Here is a 15,546-nt window from a genome sequence, read left to right as displayed (position 1 = left end):
GACTCCACCTTCCAGTGCAGGGGGTGCGGATTCGATCCCGGTTGGGGAACTAAGATCCCATATGCCAAGATCTCCCACATGGGATGTGGCCAAAAATTAAAAAACAAAAAAGCAAAAAAAACACACCTTAAATGTGGGAGAGTTGGACAAATAAATGAACTGTTATTACAGTGTAGTAACCTCTATGATAGAGGAATGAAGTGAATGGTCTGGATGCCCGGACAAGGATATCAGGGAAGACTTCTAGGAAAAGATCGTATCAAGAATGAGTAAATGCCATTAAAATAAAGATTCAGGAGGGTGTGGGAGCACTCTCAGTAGAAGAACAGCATATGCAAAGGCACAGGACTGCAAAACAGAAGGACTCTCTGGAGGAGTGGACGTGGTTAAGAATGGCTGCATTGGAGAGATCGTTGAGGTCAGTGGCCAAAGCAGAGAGTGAGGAAGGTGGCCTTACACTAATGGCGGTCAAGTCGTGCCCTTCCCATGCTGCGAGGGACGACTGGGGAAGCAGCCTAGCAGGTGGGCTCACAGGCATGTGCCTTATGTTGGGCTTTGGTGAAAGATTTATTTTTAAAGAATATGTTCTGTTATAAGAAATATTTGAAAACCACTGGTCTAGATAATGAAGCGTCTGTGCTAAGTCAAGAAGTATGGTCCTTCGCCTCCAACGTGCAGAAGCTTGAGTGACAGAGACGGTCTCGTTTCTGTCTCATTCCCCACAGGACAGTGAATCTCAGCAGGAATGAGTCTCAACACAAGTTTAGATCATGAAAAACCTATGGGCTGTTTTTAACAATACAAACTACAAGAAGTGAAATCTGACAAAACTGGCTGATGGAAAAAACGAACAAACAAAAACAACAAAAATAAAGAAAGCTGGCTGGTAGAACATGGGTTAAAATGTAACAAAGCACTGCTAGACAGGTAAACACAGTGCAGGGTACGCTGTAGGTGAAGGAATCTACTCATTTGGTAACTCACATACCCTCCTGACTCTGGTAACCAGCAGAGAACACGCAGGGTGGGGGAATTTACCATCTATACTTTCATTAATCTGGTCATTGAAAACCTAAAAATTGAGCAGTTATAACACTCACAGTGCCTTATGTCCAAAGTGAGGTTTTCCTTGGCTCCAGGTACCACTTTTACTTGGAAAGTCGGGCTGCCAGAACATGATTTAGTTCTCTTTAAAAGTCGTTGCCAAACAAAATGAAAAATATAGATACCTATTTTATAAGCCTTTTTAAAAAATAAATTTATTTATTTTAGGCTGCGCTGGGTCTTTGTTGTGGTGCGTGGGCTTCTCACTGCGGTGGCTTCTCTTGTTTCAGAGCACAGGCTCTAGGCACACAGGCTTCAGTAGTTGTGGCACATGGGCTCAGCAGTTGTGGCTTGCGGGCTCTAGAGTGCAGGCTCAGTAGTTTTGGTGCACGGGTTTAGTTGCTCTGCGGCATGTGAGATCTTCCCAGACCAGGGCTCGAACCCGTGTCCCCTGCATTGGCAGGCGGGTTCTTAACCACTGCGCCACCAGGGAAGCCCCCCCATAAGCCTTTTAAAGTTAGGGGGAAAAGCCTTTAAAACCATATTAGAGCACATTACGATAAATGCCCTATTATCATCTTTGCAATAGGAACGATGTCAGTGCTGCTGGAACATGGAACTCAACACCTCCATCAAACTTCATATATTTCAAAGTATTCATATGTTGGTTATTTTACATTCATGAGCCAAAAGGTAGGACATGTGACTGAGGCTCAGTACACTCATATAATAAATGCATATCATCAGTGACTCATGCTAAGGGAGAAGGTATAGTATCCAGTCTACTGAATTCTACCCCAGGGTTTCCAAACCCCAACCCCTGTCCACCCCACATCAATAACTACTTTATAAAGGATTTTCTAAAAGGTACAAACTTTCCCTTATGAGATAAATAAGTACTGGGGATACAATGTACAGTGTATAGCTAACACTGCTGTATGGTACATTTGAAAGTTGCTAAGACTGTAGATCCTAAAAGTTCTCAAGGAAAAAGCTTGTTTTTTTTTGTTTTTTGTATTTATAGGATACGAGGGATGTTAACTAAACTTATTGTCGTTATCATTTCACAGTATATGTAAGTCAAGTCATTATGCTGTACATCTTAAACTCATACAGTGCAGGACATCAATTATACCTCAATAAAACTGGAAGAAAAAATAAATTAAAAAATAAAATGACAGACTTAAGCAAACACTCAAGTCGGTTGCCATCCACAAAATGTTTACATGGTTCTCTGATGTGGTGTGTTTACAAAATTATGAGAGTTACAGCATAGGCTCTGTCCTGACCTTGAGGCTAGGCCTTGTTCTTGACTTCTGGAAATGAGAAGAATCTTCCGTCATTCCTCCCTGCTGCCTCAGTAACTCCCCCATTTACCCACGCCTATTTCTTGTCCTGGAATCAACTGACCGCAGAGTCAGCACACCTTGTGAGTGTTCTCATCCCAAAGATGCACACTGTTGGGCACAACTAGGTAGGGAACCCAGTAAGTGGTCACCATAGTTACCACTTTCCCTTGCTGACAATGTTCATTCTTCTTCACCTTCCTATTTCCAGCTATCCTCCAGGGCTACCTAAAAGTCCTACCTGTTTCGAGAAGCCTCTCCTAACTGCTCCCCTGCCCACACTAGTGTCTTCTTTCACTTATCTCCTCTACTATTGTTTCCCTTCCCCAGACCATTTAACTTTTGGATCCTAGCTTTCTTGTAGGTTGTTTTTTTCTTTTCTCTTTTTTAAATTAATTAATTTATTTTTTAGCTGCATTGGGTCTTCATTGCTATGCACGGGATTCCTCTAGTTGTAGCAAGCAGGGGCTACTCTTTGTTGCAGCGCATGGGCTTCTCATTGCGGTGGCTTCTCTTGTTGTGGAGCATGGGCTCTACGCACACGGGCTTCAGTAGTTGCGGCACGGGGGCTCAGTAGTTGTGGCTCGTGGGCTCTAGAGCGCAGGCTCAGTAGTTGCGGCACATGGGCTTAGTTGCTCAGCGGCATGTGGGATCTTCCCGGACCAGGGCTCGAACCCGTGTCCGCTGCATTGGCAGGTGGATTCTTAACCACTGCGCCACCAGGGAAGTCCTTGTAGGTTGTTTTTCAAAACGTGTTTTGAAGCCAGAAACAATGGATTCAAATGCTAGCTCTGGATCTATTCGATTTTGAGTTAACTTCTCTGGGCCTCAGTGAGAAACAAGGATAATACCTCGTCAGGCAAATATGAGGACAATTAATATACCAAGTTCTTGGTTACCCCCCCATCTACACATAGTAGGTGCTCAATAAATGTTGAATTGAAAAGAAGGGCATGAGCTGTGTTTTAGTCTTCTTTCATCTCTCATGTAACCTCGTATGGACTACAAAGACAGAGCTAGATGAATGTTAATCACTTTTCCTTACTCATAGCTGACAGCTCACCTCTGGTCTCAGGAAACCAAGAAAACATGTTTTGTTTTTGGTTTTTTTTCCCCTTCACAATTATAATTAGCCCACATGAGTGTCATCACAGCCAGGGTGGTGGTAATACTTTTTTATAAGACTCATTTACATAGTATTTTGACATTTATAAAAGGTTTCTTAACATTTATTATCTCATTTGATTCTCCCAGTAACTCCCTGAATGTTGGTAGGGAAGGTATCATTAAATTTTATATACTAGAAATCTGAATTCAGTGTGGTTCACATTAGTACCTCTTTACCCTAATTTACAGTTTACAAAGCATTTAAAAAACCATTTTCTTATTTGATGATTACTTAAGATCCTAAGATCTTCCCGGACCAGGGCTCGAACCTGTGTCCCCTGCATTGGCAGGCGGATTCTTAACCACTGCACCACCAGGGAAACCCCCGCATATTAGTTTTGTAAAAAGGAATCCTTTAATTAATGTTGTGTCAAGGTCTCCAAGACCACCCTCTAGTTCAATGACTCACAGAAGTCAGAAAAGTGGTTATGCTGACAGATACAATTTATAGCAAAACGGTACAGGTTAAAATCAGCGAATGTAAAAGGCACATAGGGAAGAGTCCAGGAGACCAGGCACAAGCTTCCAGGTGTCCTCTCTGGAGACGGTGCGTGGACAGACAGCAGTTAATTCTCCCAGAAATGACGTGGGACAACACATATAGACTCTTGTCAACTGGGGAAACTCACCTGAGACTTCATGCTTGGGGCTTTCAGTGAGGGTCAGGTCTCACAGGCATGGAGCATCCACGTGGCTGACCTTAGTTATTCAGTTTCCAGCTCCTCCAGAGATCAAACTGATCCTGCGTACTGCAATGCCCACACCAGAAATCACTGTTAGCATAATCTATCTGATGTGGCTCAAGGCCCCAGGTAAACACAGGCACTCACAGAAGGCAGGATATTCCAAGAGCTTAAAGGTTATCCCCCAGGGACTTGGTCAACGGGCAGACTTATCTTTGGAATGTGCAGGGTTTGAGTAAGCCAGACTTGCTAAGTCCTTCACTGCACACCTGTAAAACCATTCTTAGCTTACAGGCCATAGACTTGATTTGACTGGAGACTCTAGTGCTAGGGTCATGTAAGTTACTTTTTTTTTCCCCTGTTACTTCAAACATTGCTGTAAGAAACATCCCTATGGATGTCTTAGTGTATAAATACACAACATATTGTGGGAATAATGACATAGGTAACTTCTTTCAGAAATAAAAACATGAAATTAGAAATATGTGACTCTCTTTAAAAAGGAAATCAATCTATAATGCTTATCACTTGGACTTAAAAATTATGTAATTAGGGCTTCCCTGGTGGCACAGTGGTTAAGAATCTGCCTGCCAATGCAGGGGACACGGGTTCGAGCCCTGGTCTGGGAAGATCCCACATGCTGCGGAGCAACTAAGCCCATGCGCCACAACTACTGAGCCTGCACTCTGGAGTCCGTTAGCCACAACTACTGAGCCTGCGTGCCTCAACTATTGCAGCCCACGTGCCTAGAGCCCATGCTCTGCAACAAGACACCACAATGAGAAGCCCGCGCACAGCAACGAAGAGTAGCCCCTGCTCGCCGCAACTGGAGAAAGCCCGTGCACAGCAACAGAGATCCAGTGCAGCCAAAAAAAAATATAATAAATTTATAAAAAATAAATAAATAAAATAAAAATTATGTATTTAGATGTAGGACTATAAAATCTCAGCCTTTCTTAATAAGGAAAGTGAATTTACAACTAGTGAACTAAATATAAAATCTGTGTTAGATACTAACAGATTAAAGCAAAGGTCTCGAAGAGATATTAAATTTGAGTATACATATTTTATCACAAGCAACATGTTGCTCTGTTGTGTTATTCTGCTATTAAATGTGAAGGAACTTCTTTTGTCAAATTAATTTGTACACATATTTTCTCTTAATCTGAACTGAACCTTCGTCTGAATGAATGTCAAAGTTATGCAATGTCTTACATAATTGTGGAAAGTCAAAGCATGACCAATGTAGGAGACACTAGTAGTTCAAACTGTATTTATTGTTAACATCTTCAAAGGTAGCTGGATTTAAAACAAAAGACATTAGACTTTTTTCTATCAAGAGCTATTTTTTTTTAATCAATGAAAACATCAGTGTGATTTCCCAGATTTTGGAAAAAGCACTTCAATCTTCTACTTCCCTGCTACAAATGTCTATAACAAGCTTCAAGTGTTCAATAATTTCTAAACCTAAGTATGATGCAGAACTTTAGTGTTGTAAAAAGACTTACATGTGGAACTGTTGTTATAAACAATGTGTAATTTCAATTTTACTAATGAAAAAAAAGTTGTGGCTCGCGGGCTCTACAGCGCAGGCTCAGTAGTTGTGGCGCGTGGGCTTAGTTGCTCCGCGGTATATGGGATCTTCCCAGACCCTGGCTCGAACCCGTGTCCCCTGCATTGGTAGGCGGATTCTTAACCACTGCGCCACCAGGGAAGATCCTAAATAGACTGTTTCGAGTGGAAACGAGCACTACTTATTCTTGCATATTGGTCTTATATCCCCAAACCCTCAACTTTCATATTAGTTATAATACTTTGTAATTTCCCTTGAACTTTCAAATAATTTTCTTGCCCACTAACAGTAATTGTTTCTTACTTTCCAATCCATATGCCTATTTCTTCTTTTAATCTTACTGCACTGGACAAGATCTCAGTGCAATGTGAAACAGATGCACAGTAGCCATCCTTGCCCTATTGCTGACTTTAAAGGAACATCTCTGAAGTTATACCATTAACTCGTCCTGTTAAACATGGGTTTTTAGTTATCGTTTATCATACTAAGGAAGCTTCTGTCTATTCATAATCTACCAAGAGGATGTTTCATTTGATTTTTTTTTAATTAATGAATTTATTTATTTATTTTTGGCTGTGTTGGGTCTTCGTTTCTGTGCGAGGGCTTTCTCTAGTTGCGGCAAGCAGGCGCCACTCTTCATCGCGGCGCGCGGGCCTCTATCGCAGCCTCTCTTGTTGCGAAGCACAGGCTCCAGACGCGCAGGCTCAGTAGTTGTGGCTCACGGGCTCTAGTTGCTCCGCGGCATGTGGGATCTTCCCAGACCAGGGCTCGAACCCGTGTCTCCTGCACTGGCAGGCAGATTCTCAACCACTGCGCCACCAGGGAAGCCCCATTTGGTTGATTTTTAAAATGAGTGTTGCACTTTGTTGTTTCCTCCTGCATTCATTGAGATGATAATATGATTTTTCTCTTTAATCTATTAATGTGCATATTATATGAAAAGCTTTTCCAATGCATACCATTCTCCCACTTTGGCAATAAATTTTACTTTGTCACAATGAGTGAATTTTAATTGGTGAATTTGAAATGCTAATATTCAGGCTAGTTCAGCCATGTTCATAAGAGACTGAAGTACAGTATTTTTTCCCTCACATATCCCATTTGACTTTAGTATCATAGTTGAGCTTCCCCCATCCTTCCCCCTTTCTAGAAATTGTCTACTGCTATATTTAAAAAGATTGTTTCTTGAAGGTTTAACAGACCACATCATAAGCCATTTAGATCTGGTGGATTACTTGGGAGTAGATTTTTAAAAAGATTCAGATTTAGTGTTATTTTATATACACACAACGATCCTCATTTAAAAAATAACTAAAATTTCAAATTTATCCACATAAATTCACAAGTTTTGTCATTAAGAAAATCTTAACTATATCCTTATTCATATCTTATTTCTTTTATATTGTCTTTTTTTTTTTTTTTTTTTTTGTGGTACACGGGCCTCTCACTGCTGTGGCCTCTCCCGTTGCGGAGCACAGGCTCCAGACGCGCAGGCTCAGTGGCCATGGCTCACGGGCCCAGCCGCTCTGCGGCATGTGGGATCTTCCCGGACCGGGGCATGAACCCGTGTCCCCTGCATCGGCAGGCAGACTCTCAACCACTGCGCCACCAGGGAAGCCTATATTGTCTTTTTTATTGAAAAAAATTTTTTTGGCCAGGGTAGTGGTAACTCACCATAGATTAGTTTAAAACCTTTTTCCCTTTATGCTTCTATGTACTTTAATTGTTGCCTGCCCCAAATCATTAAGATATTCTCCTATGTTTTATTTCTCCTTTCACATTTAGACTATATTCCACATGGAACTGATTTTTCTGCCTTGTGTCTGGAAAGGGTCTAGATAATTTTTTTTTTCTCTCATATGGATATCTGACTCTGCACTATTTATTGAAAACACCATCTTTTCACCCATTGCAATGATGTCCCTGGTCATAAATCAGATCATCTATATTTGTGGATTTGTGCCTAGGCTTTCTGTTACATTGGTCTATTTATCTATCCTTATGCCAACCAACTTTACAGCCATAATTATAACTATAGCTTTATAACAGGTCTTAATATCTGTTGGTGAAATATTTTCAGTTTTGTTGTTGTTCGTTTACCTTGGATAGTCTCGTCCTTTGCATTTCTGTCAGTTGGTTGATTTCTCAACATCCTGCTGGGATTTTGATAACTGTGAAGTTAGATCTTTTCAAATTTCTCTCAATATTATGATTTTCTTTCAAAACTTTATTTTTAGGTATTTGATATTTTACGCTAGGGTAAATTGTATCATTTTAACAACTTCTATTTCTTTGTTTCTGACATAAATACAATTGGTCTCTGTATACTGACTTTGTATGCAGCGACCTTGCTAAATTATTCTGTTCATAAATTCCTTTGAATTTTCTATGCACAATAGCAGTTGTCTATAAATAGTGTTATTTCCTCCTTTCAAAACCTATGCTGTTATTTCAGGCCTCATTTCACTGGCTAGGATCTCAAATATAATGTTAAACAATAGTGGTTATTATTGCTATTAGACTTCAATGAACCAAACTTTTGGCTTTGTTGACTTTCTCTGTTGTATGCTATTTATTTCATTGACCTTACACCTTTTATTTTTCATTCTTCTTCTTTTTCTAGCTTCCTGAAAATAGTTTAGGTCATTGATTTTCAACCTTTTTTCTTTTCTAATATACACACTTAGGGCTATAAATTTCCCTACAAACACTGCTTTAGCTGAAACAAGTTTTGGTAGCTTTGTTACTGTTCACTTCAACATATTTTAAAAAAATTTTTTGACCCAGATACTGTTTTCAAATGTATTACTTAATTTCCAATCCCAAGTTGGGGTTTCTTTAGCCATCTTCTTGTTACTGGTTTCTAGCTTAATTCCCATGTTAGGGAATACAGAATGAAGGCTTTTGATCTTTCACAATTTGTAGAGGTTTGTGTTAAGACTCAGCAAAGGGTCAACTTTGGTAGATGGTTCAACGTTTACTTGAAGAAACTGAATTATGCCTTTTTGATCAAGTGTTCAGCACACATAAATTAGTGAAGTTTAGTAATGGTATTGTTCAGATCTTCTGTATCCCGATTTTTTTTCTTTTTTCTTTTGGTCTGATTATTCTATCAGCTATTGCAGAAGCTGTGTAAAAGTTACTAACTATAATTCAGGATTTACTTATTTCCCCTCTCCTATCACTTTTGCTCTATATATTTTACATTTGTCCTAGGAACAAACACATTTAGGATTGTGTGGTTTGGGTGCATTAATTCCTTTACCACTTTAAAATGTCCTTTTTATCTCTAGAGATGCTTCTTGCCTTAAATCTCTGTGTGGGATAAAACTATAGTTACACTGTTTCCATTTGGTTGTTTTATGTGATCTTAGAGTTTTGTCTCTTGTAAGAAGTGTGTAGTGGGATATTGATTCAGCTGATAATTTTTCAACTTTAATTCAAGTAATGAATCACTTTACGTGTTTGGGTTTACATTCTGCAACTTAAAAATCTGACTTACCTGTTTTATGTTCCCTTTTCCATTCTTGCCTTCTTATATTTTATCCTCTATTAAAGTGTTAGATACACATTCTATTGTACTTTTAGTGCTCAACTCAAGATTATAACATGCCTCCTTGACTTTACAGTCTAATAACAGTATTAATTTTATCACTTACCAATTGCTACAACCTGAGAGAACTAACTCCATTTACTCTCCCTATGTCTTTTGTTATTATATGATGTATTTTAATTCTAGAGATATTTTAAATCCCCCAGTTTTAGTTATATTTACATTTACACATCTACCATTTCCATTGCTTTTCATTTATTCCCTCACTTCTAGATCTTATCTGGGGTCATTTTGCATCCGCCTGAAGAATATCCTTTAACATTTCTTCCAGTGTATGCCTACTGGTGACAAATTCTTATTTTTCCTGGAAAGTCTTTATTTTGCCATATTTGCAGTGTATCTTGCCCTTGCCTCTTCTTTCTTATCTGGAATGTGAGCACTGCAGCTGCCATCTCTTCACGAGGACGGAAGCCACGCACTAAAGATGGTGGGTCATAAGGAAAGAACAGAAAAAGCCTGGAGTCCCACTGATCTTGTGGAGCTACTGTATTGGACACCTGGATGGCCAACATGTGAAAGAAAAGTAAACCCTAACAATTTAAGCACCGTTCTTACTTTGGTTCTGTTACAAGACAAATATCATTCCTGATACAATGTCTTTAATCAATTCTGGAAGCTTCTTAGCCACTTATCTCTTCCAATGTAGCTGTTAAGATATCTGTAATTTACAGTTAAATAATCCAGCATTTGTGGCACGAGTTACTCATGTAAAGTTGTCACGTAGGTCCTGCTAGTATTCTGACCAAGAAAGTACGGTCCAGGATGATCAGCTCACACTCTAATTAGAGAAACCATAATCCAGAGGCAACTTCCCTAGGTACTGTTGTCTGTCTCTTGACCAACATATAATGCTTTGCTAATTTACATACTAAAGGTCAGAAATTTTTATTGGTGTAATTAGTGGCCTGTTAACTAGAATGATGAACTGCAAAAATTGGCTCCTGATGGTTAAAGGTTTTCAAGATTATGCGGATTGGCTAAAAGTAGAGTTGCACGCCCACCCTGGAAGAGCAGGACAAAGAATCCAGCTTGGTCTGTAGCCCTTACCATTTGGGAAGATGTCCTAATATAATCCCCTGAAAGGTCCTCAGTGTCCGGCCATGAACACAGGTTTTGTTCAGGGTAACAGAATTCTGCTTCTTGAAGGGAACTTTCAGGCAAGGTGGTTAGAGCATCTCAAAGGGCAGAGAACAACTTCCTTAAGCCTGCAGAACAGGCAGTAAGATTTTTTTTTTTTTTTTTTGGCTTACTTAATATCTGTATTGGTGACAGAAGTTGGTGAGAAACTGCCTTCATTATAACCTGGCTGTTAGGGGGCGATCTGGGGGCAGGAGTGTGTTTGGGGTGGGTGGGCATTCAGTGGGTACTATTATCTACCAAGGGTTGTACACGAATACATTGCCTTAGGTCAGTTCACAACTGCCTCACCCCCAGTTCTATTATTTCCTCCTGCTTAAAACTCCTAAAATATATATGTACACTGGATCTTACTTGTGTGAATCTTTCATTTTTTTCCCATCTCTTTTATGCTGTATTCTAGCTTATTCTTGTCATTTCAAAAATTATCAAGTGTCTGAAATAGTAAATTTCTTCCCAGTGACACTAGAAGAGAGGCCCCAAGAGGGCAGAAATTTGTTTTATTCATTGCTTTACCACCAGAACCTTACTGTGCCCTGCACATTAAGGAGGTGGTCACAATAATTTTTAAGCTAAGCCTGGATACTGTGAGAGCAAGACTGTAACTGACATTTCAGCTCTTTGTCACGGAAATCTTCCTTTCCCTCCACCTAGTCTTAGGTTCAGAAGCTGCTTTGCAGCCCCCAGGCTGCTGTGCAGAGCTCTGCGCCCCACTTCCTGAGGCTGCAGTGCCTTCTAGGGTCTTGGCTTCCTGCAGAGGTCTCAGTCCCACCTTCCCTGAATTGTCAGGTCACGTCTCACTGTTAAAAGTCCCAGAGTTCACTGGGGAGGCTCTTAGCCAAGATGATAACCCTGCAGGTCAGAGCCGCTTTCAGTGCCTCCGTTTACTACTTTGGCTTTGTTTTCTCTTCACTTCTGGCAATTGGTATTTCCTTTCTTTTCTTTTGCAGTCAGCTGCGTGTATATGTTATGTTTTATTTGGCATCTTTCTGAGTTTGGAGCTATGGGATGGTGGTGGTAGCAAGGTTTATGTTAATTCAGTCTGCCATGCCACCAAGATTCCTGGAAACAAACTATGTGAGAAGGTAAAACAATAAACCACCATTTGAAGCCACTGATTTGCAGTTTTCTATTACACTGCAGTAAAACTCAATCACTAATTGGTGCACTTTGAAAAGCAGAACAAATGAAGAAAACACAAACTGAGAGTTGGAAGAAAATGTTTATTTCATAAAAAGGTATGAAGGTAGAAAACCAGTAAGAACAGGGAAAGGAGAACTTACAAGTGGGGGATTTTGAGTCAACTGTGAAGTGATTTGGACAAAACTTTCACAGGCAACAGAGCTTCATATACCATAACCACTACACTGAAAGGCATCTAATAACCAGCCAATTTTATCTGCATCAGTAGTAATAAGAATAATTCTCTCTACACTTCCACCTTTTCTAAGGAAAATGTAATCAGTGAAGACCTAGTTGGCTTTAATGTTTTCAGTGTGTGTCTCGAGTTATCAAAAATTAACTGTAGGAGAGTAGGATGAAGTAGAGACCTGCATTTTTGTGTTGAGAAAATATTAACCTTTAATTGTGCAACTTAATTCTTGGGTATGCCATTGCTGTTTTTGTTTATTCCTCCCTACAACATTAGCATGATGGAAGTATAGTTACTTGGTCACCACTTAACATTTCAGTTCTGTTTTTCAACATGTAACCAAGGGTACAATTAATTTAAACACTTTTAACAGTGAACAATTGTGTACATGATAAAATAAGTTGGCTTTTTTCAAACTTAAAGGGTATATATAGTATCAACTGAAACTAACTCCACTCAAGAAATAATTGAGTGTCTTCTATTAAGCAGGCATAGTGCTGGTACTGCATGAATATTACCTCCTATTAATCATTCTAAGAACTTTAGAAAAGACTTGTGAAACCAGAGCACTACCAGAGGACTAACTGTAACCCCTCACACCCTATGGTCTATTTTTCTTGCTATTACAAGTAACATGAAGTACTCCCACTTTGTAGAGCCAGAGAGATAAAATCATTGATCACTGTCATATGGCTAGAAAGTAGCAGATGCTATAACATGAACCCAAGGCCTTGATTCCAAGATCAACTCTTTTATACTGCCATTATGATGCCTTTATACAATTCCTTAGTGGACAGTTTTCTCCACCTGGCAGTCATTTTCTTACTTTAATTTTTTATAAGGAAAACACTGTGAAGAAGCAAAGTAAAAAACTGATTTAATCCTTGGCAGTACAGTGGCAATTAAATAGCTGTTAAAAAAACAGTGTTTTGAGAACATGCCCAGGATTTCTGAGAACATTTCTACTGGACACCTTTGCTCCAAGCTTATCTTCCATTGAGAGAGGGAGGGGACCGTATTTAAAAACAAGAATAGGGACTTACCTGGTGGCCCAGTGGTTAAGAGTCTGCGCTCCCAATGGAGGGGGCCGGGGTTCGATCCCTGGTCCGGGAACTAGATCCTGCATGCCGCAATTAAAAAAATAATAATAATAATAATAATAAAAATAGAAGAAAAACAAGAATAAAATTTTCTTCTTTCAACAAAATTTATCATGTCAGACACTGAATTTATAAAGATAAACTTGTTTCTGTCTTCAAGGGGCTCATAATTTAAGAGGAGAAATACACATGTAAATAAATTAGTGATAATTTTAGTACCAGTGATAGTGCTAAACTAGAAGATAGTAAAAGACATATTTATGACACAAAGATAAGAACCCTCCCTCCCTTTTACCTGGAAGGTCCAAGATCCAGGTAATATTAAGACATTTGAACTGAGTTTTGAAGAGTGAGTTATTTCCTGAGGGCTTAGTATGTGCCGGATAGTGTGCTAAGTGATTATCTGGATTATCTAATTAAATTATCACTGCAATTTAGGAGATAGGTAACCCCATTTTACAGATGAATCCAGGTGGTTTGACCTAGAACTCAATCTGCTAAATATTGTGAGCTACTGACATACGCAAACACACAATAAAACAGATCACTGGAGTCACAGAGATAAAGGGACTTATAAAACTGTAATGTTATCATTTACATACAAGGCATATGAAGTGAGTATGCTTCAGGAATTAGCCAAAGGTCACATAATAAAGATAGAGATAATCTCTTATTCTCTCAAGGGCCTGTCCATTGTATGATCACATTTCCCTGAAAATGTTATTCTCTTCCTGCTTTTCCCTTTAACTCCTTCAAACTCTCCATCACCGAAAGCCACCTCAAACCACATGCCAACTTACCAAAGGGCGAGGTCATTAAATGAGTGCAGCGCAAGGACACACGGTTTGATAGTGTTAGCCTGTATTTAAAACAAAATATTTACTGTAAATGTCAGTGTTTTATAAGCAATGATCTGAAAAGATTGAGAAACAAGTAAAACAGGTTTGCCAGCTTTTATGAACACTGCTTCTTACATACTCAACCTATTACATACGAAAACAAATACAAGGCATGAATTCAAATCCCAGATATCCTGAAAACTTCAGAAAAGACTTGTGCTCTGGTCTACCCAGAGCTCTACCTACAACTGTATAGTACACATTCCTGTATGGCATGGCTACATCAAGTTTTCTAAGCACTTGGATTAGTTTTCCTAATGTCAGCCCTCGGAGCCTTCTACCTGCCCTGTCTGAGCTGCCTGGGATCTGTTCAATCATTTTTTTAAACATAAGTAAACAGTACAAACTTTTCATTGTTTAGTTTGAAACGAAAACTTTAAATGCTTGTGTGGAAACAAAAAGCTGAAATAACTTCCTTAGGGTCATAATAAAACTCTATCATTCTTATTATATGTGCAGTTTTTAAAATATACTTTAAAGGTTCAAGGTGGACGACTATTAAGACTTCGGAAAAAAAAAAAACAAAGACTGACTGGAATTCTAATGTAGATGACTCTGCTCATGGCTAGTGCGCATGAGCACAGTAAACCTGTTGTGGTTTAGGTTCAACATACAGATGGAGAGAATGGATATGCAACATTCTCGGTACTACTGCGTTTATTTCCCACCTTAAAGTGAAGACCCAATTATAAATTCTATTGATTCTACAATAATAACAATATGAAAATTGACAGGAGTCAAAGAATATCAGCAAACTTATTAATAAGAAAATGACAAAAGTGAGCATTTATTTGGTAGCACAGCATACACTGGTTCTGAAAGGTATGAAAATTAGAATCACACATTTAATCACACGCCTTTAAAAAATTATAGATGTTCCTTTCTAGATTGACTGTATATTTGAGAGTAGATCTCTCCCATGCATTTATTTCTTTAATCTCCACAAATGCCTGAGACCCACAGCCTGCATATATGAACCACTTATGGTACTCAGGACACTTGCTCTGAGGTCAGGGATCTCCATCACTTTAACTGCTCTGTGATTATAAGCAACTTAACTTTCCTGAGCCCCAGTTTCCTGAACTGTAAAGTATACTAATAACACTTACCCTAAACCTAAAGGGCTGCTGCAAGGGTTAGATGAGAACATTACAAAAGTAATAAGTACCTGTACCGTAACAGGTGTTCCATATACACGGTGGTATTTATGAATACTCAGACAGTAATAATGACAGATGTATTAAAATGAGTGACAAACTCAGGGGAACACCCAAGGTCTAAGGACTGTCAATGCGAAGATGAAGAACTGATAGAACAGACTTTCCTTTTTATATGAGTTTTATGATTTAAAAAAATTGATCAGAATAAATGTCTTAAAATAAATCTTTGGGTAACTAAAAATAAAATTTGAAATGATGAGGGCTCCTTAATTGCGGTTCCAGGGTTCCTTAGTTGTGGCTCACCAGCTTCCTAGTTGTGGCACACGGGCTTCTTAGCTGCAGCATGCATGTGGGATCTAGTTCCCTGACCAGGGATCGAACCTGGGCCCCTGCATGGGGAGCACAGAGTCTTATCCACTGCACCACCAGGGAAGTCCCCAGCATAATGTATT

General features: G+C 39.3%; 1 long non-coding RNA gene across 1 annotated transcript in view; it reads right to left on the bottom strand.

Annotated features, from left to right (window-relative positions):
- Positions 1–13,973, bottom strand: part of LOC309835468 — a 38,614-nt gene extending 24,641 nt beyond the window's left edge. Inside the window, exons 1-3 of the long non-coding RNA XR_014298000.1 lie at positions 13,836–13,973; positions 12,979–13,055; positions 4,187–4,306 (exon numbers count right to left, since the gene is read on the bottom strand). This is a non-coding gene — a long non-coding RNA (uncharacterized lncRNA). The remainder of the gene's footprint in view (positions 1–4,186; positions 4,307–12,978; positions 13,056–13,835) is intronic.
- Positions 13,974–15,546: the final 1,573 nt, after the last annotated feature.

This window comes from Grampus griseus, assembly GCF_964374135.1.
Source record: "Grampus griseus genome assembly, chromosome: 17".
NCBI classification, from domain to species: Eukaryota; Metazoa; Chordata; class Mammalia; order Artiodactyla; family Delphinidae; genus Grampus; species Grampus griseus.
This window is presented reverse-complemented; position numbering and strand designations above follow the sequence as displayed.